Here is a 5,153-nt window from a genome sequence, read left to right on the forward strand (position 1 = left end):
CTCTGCTGTACAGCAGCGCCTCTTCATTAATACTGAAAAAAAAAAAAAAAAATCACCTGGAAGTGTGAAGAAAACTGTGCTTCAAAAGATTTATTACACATATTTGTACATATTTTACACGAATGGAATGTTAAACATATAACCTAAAAATCAATAAAAAAATATTTTCATTCATGATTATGTACTGGCAGACCACTGAAAAGAGTACCTTAGAACAACTTAAGTCAGCTTGCAATCATACTGCTCGATTAAAAAAAAAATACAAACACGTTTTACATTAGACATTGCAAACTACATACCGATTTCTGCTCTGGGTAATGAAGGAAGACATCTTGTCCCTTACCATTGCATGTACGGGTGGCATTTCAGAAGCTAGCACGTAGTTCTCTCTAAACTTGTCATGGGCAGAGTTAGCCCTGTGGGACGAGGCATATGAAAAAAGGGAACAGAGACTTGGCTCCCTACAGGCAGGTACACGCCAAAAGGGGAGGAAGAGCCAGAATGAGATTCACAATCAAGTGATAAGGTTAATGCTGGATCACCACTCGTTCCGTGTGATGCTACAGCTTTTAAAATTAAGTAGTTCATTAAAACATCCCCTCTACAGCTAAGCCACCTCCCTTCTTCCTTGAAAGTTACAGTGCTTTGGCAGTATCAGCTAGGAGAGAATTCTTGACTGTACAATAACAAAGACTTCAGCTTCATCTTAACAGAGAGAGGAAGAGCACAGAATCATGCTTTGATGGCCTTCCTGTTAGCATTTCACACCTTGAGAGCTTGTGACCAGTCATGTTGAGAAGTGTTTACGATTAAATGTTACAAATTAGCAATAAAAAAGACAGATTTGCGGGAAAACAAGAGGAACGGGATTCAGCAACAGATCATGTTCTTGCAAGGGCAGGTTACTTACACTTGAAACTCTGCCAGAATCAAGCAAATCCTACTTATCACTGCAAAATCTTTGCCAAAGCACACCCAAGGGCAAAAGTCTCTCAAACAAACAGACATAGATTAAAAGCTGCCAGAAGGATCAGCTAGTGGGCTTGCTGCCTTCTACTTTTTGTACACTGGTAACTTATTAGATCAAAGACAGAACCAAGTTCAACCTTTTTTGGGTGCAGGATATTCCTACGCTGGTTTACCTGAGCAAGTCTTCAGCAACAAATAATGCCCCACAGTGAGGTCATTTTACAGTTTATCCCAACTGGAGAGTAAGGACTGGTGTTTCCCCACACACACACCCAACAGGCTAAAACCTCTTCAACCTGATGTTAGAAGCAGGTTAATTTATATGGAGAAACATCATAAGTTTTACATTCAGGAAACAAATCCTGGACATAGTTCTGTCGTGAATTTCTCATGAAGAGTATTTTTGAACGTCAAGAAGTGGTACAAGCTGATGACACTACTGCAGCAAAAACACATTTGGCTGGGCTGTAGCAAAACACCTAAGAAGCCCTCCTCTTCCACCTACAGCCTCTTAGGTTACTCTTGCTGATGCCAATGGAAACGCTTTCCAAAGATTGAGAGGATACGGCCTAAAATGTTTCATGTCTTCAGCTAGGAAGAGGAGAAGAAATTGATACTAAAATGACTTTTAAGCTTGGAAGGGTGGAAAGTGAATCATAAAATATAGCACTTATCAAAAAATGAGATAATCCTCCACTAGCAAAGGTGAGCTAGAACATCCCATCGTAGCACTTTTGCGTTCCTGGGTGTATGGTTGTCTCTCGGCAGGGAACACACAACTGTACAGGAAAATTAGTAGGTACAAAACAGCAATACCAAATTTGCAGGCAAATACTCTCTTTCGATATGGGAAAGCAGCTACAATTTACAGAAATTCAGAGAGATCACGGCCTCCATCAAAACCAATGTATGCTTTGTTGCCGTTTACACAGAGAGAGCAGTAACATTCAAGGGCCGCGTTCCCTGCTTCTGCTGGAACACACAAGAAACGGAGCAAGTTTCTGAAGCCCCCACATAGAAAAGGCGGCATACTAAAAGCGTCCATAAACACATCTTAAGTATTAGACATTATCCAACCAGAAACACCGAAGATCCACATCTCTGAATAAAAATTATCTTTCCCACACTTGCTGAGATTTTTGTCATCTGGGAGTCAGTTTTACCAGCTCTCTGGCCTTTCAGCAAAGACTTAATTAAAAAAGCCAGTGCTCCTAACATTAAGAACTAGAATAAATGTATAAATCTTGAGATTAGATCATAAACCCCCCTTTACATCATAAAGGGGGAAACCAGGGGAAAAAAAGGTCATGAGTATCCACCCACATCTTTTTATATCACCTGCATGTTTTCCATTTCAAAATACTGCAGTACAGTCACCCTTACATATGAAAGTTAAACTGATTACAAATAAGACCATCTGTTTGTGGCTTTATTCTTCCCCAAAATAAAATACCACAAATTTGCAGTGTGCTTTGTACTTTTGCTTTTACGTCCCACTGAACTCACCGTTGAATGTACATGTTGAAAGAAAATTAGCTACTTCCTTCAAAAGGTTATATTATAAATATACTGATTTATGAGACAGGACAATGGGTGCCCTGTGCTGACGGCATTGTATGGAGTAGGGTTACACACAACCCAAATTACAGCCACCTCCACTATGAACTTCAAAACACAAGTTGCTACTCAAGATACATGGGTATGTTCCAAGTTCAGAAAAAAATCTGACACTTGAAGACAGTGTTGAGTCTACTCTCTCCCTTCTGGCAAGCAGCATGTTTATGGCAGACCTGAGTATGGGAATTATTTCACACCCTTACATACTTAGGGAAGATACAGGCTAGACGACAGAAAATACTCTGAAACAGCACAGAATTGGCAATCTCAAGATATTTACAGGCAAAGAAGCATAATCGCACCATAATTTAAGTTATTGCTTCTTGTGGACAAGTGGGGTATTCTTTGACTGAGACACAGGACTTGTTTGGTTTATTTTCCCCTTCAGAAGTGCAAAGACTCAGGACCACTGTGAGGATGTATTTAAAACGAAGGTGTTGCCTATGACTAGAGCTATGTCTACAGCATGGTCATTGCCAACTGACCAACACAGCTGGTGACAGAAAGCTTATGTAGGTGAGTTTCCACAGGCATTTTCAAACCCAAGCATCACTCTCATGCTTCCAAGGTTATTCTAGGCTTGGGGCATATTACAGGTTTTCATACAAGAAAACTTCCCATAGCCTTTAAGAAAAGATATATGGATACCAAGAATGCCAAACTAGGATCTAAGGCTGATCTTGTATCCTTCCTCAAATAATCCAAGGTATTGCTGCTCTACTGTGCTGACAGAAGCAGCAGCGGACCCTTGCCTGCAAAACCATGCATCAGTGCGATTGCTAGTGGTACGCTTTTCAAACACTGGCCCTAAATGCAGGACAGCAGTGATAACTGATGGGCCTATAAACCAGCTATTTGCATCTGAATACAGAAAATTAAGGTTTTTGAAAAAACAGTAAATGACCTACAAATATGAAGTACCAAAACTGAGGTTAAGTTGTAAACAAATCTGTGTTTGTAATATTCACCTACTTAATTCCCAAGCCAAAGACTATCTACGACCTCAGAGCACAGGACACCAAAACACTTACCTACCCCCTTTACATTATTACAGGTGAGCTTCTGTGGGCATGAAGCCAACAGTAAACATTGAATCAATGCAAATGTAAAAGTTTTACTTTTGGAAGATAGCAGGGATTTAAAACATTGGAGAAGTGGGCCTGCAGGCAACACCACTATTCCGAGTATTAATTACAGGTGCTCTAATTCTTCATCCCTTCCCTCCCTCCCCCCCATGATAATACAAGGCAACACAAATACTCTCATCTAAAAAGGAATCTGTACAGGGAATGACTATACATTCGATGTGACTTCAAAATTGAAAGGGTGACAAAACGGTTCTTCTCCCACTGAAAAAGAGAATACAACAGGGCCCCAGAGTTACAGGTTCAGCTGAAACCAGTGATGCAAGCCCAAAAATGTAGAAACTGCACCAGCAATTATGACAATTATCTAGTTTGGACTCCTTTAGACTTGCAGCATAACAAAGGCATTTTACAGAGCAACGTTCAAGGGAAAATGTTATCCAGGCAAGAACTGCTCTGCAAGCAAGATAGAGAGTTTAATAACATGCACTGAACTTGTTCTCCAGACAGCAGCAGTTGCTCCTGTTCTTTGCCCTTTTTGATATGAATCACAGTAGCAACAGAGAACATGTACTTAAATAAAAGAAAAGCAGAATTATGTATGTACAAGAAAAATGTTTGAAGTGTGCAATTTATTTTCACTACTGAAACCCACTAAAAATGTTGTCACTAATAAATATTCATAATTGTTCCCTGTACTGTGAAACTCAGAAACTATTATGATTAATTCTTGATATAAAAAGTATGCTTTGAAGCTCTGATACCTGTTCCAGTTTACTGTCTTTTTTTTTTTTTTTTTGGTCTTTTTAAACTGTGATACTTACTGGGAACTAATACCTATCCACAGTTTTGCTTGGTGTACCCCCCCCAGAGACATCTTGTGTTTCATGAAGCCCTGACTCTACTAGTATAATACAGTAAAATAATAATAAATTAAACAAATGCAGGTGCATTTAAAAAAAAAAAAAACCAAAACAAAAGACACTGTCAAATGCTGGTCTGCTCATGAAGAGACCAAGGATTTAGATGCAAAGTACTACAGATCTTGCCATCAAAAAAATAATTCAAAGAAGGAAACAAAAACTTGCACATAAGTGTTTTAAATATTAAACACAAATCCCACCTTGATGTTATCTCACCCATGCCTATAAAAACCTCTTACTGTGCCCACATTTGTAGTTATTAATTTACACTTCAGGAGGCAGCCTGGAGATGACAGTAGTACAATAAAATAATTACCTGAAACATTTTTAAAAAAATACCCGTTAAACAAATTACCTTAACTGGCAGCACTTAAAATCAGTAATTCTTTTTTTTTTTCCTATTTAAAAAAAAGTTGCATAGCTGTAAGATTTTGCTTTGCTGCATTTTTGTTTTTTTGTTGTTGTTTTTACTCACAAGCAGTAGAAGAGAAGTTTTAGTTACTTAAATAGCAATACAACATGCAGATTTCAACAATCCCTATAGCTTGACCAACATAAA

Source organism: Pterocles gutturalis, unplaced genomic scaffold, assembly GCF_000699245.1.
Source record: "Pterocles gutturalis isolate BGI_N339 unplaced genomic scaffold, ASM69924v1 scaffold15553, whole genome shotgun sequence".
In the NCBI taxonomy this organism is placed as follows: Eukaryota; Metazoa; Chordata; class Aves; order Pterocliformes; family Pteroclidae; genus Pterocles; species Pterocles gutturalis.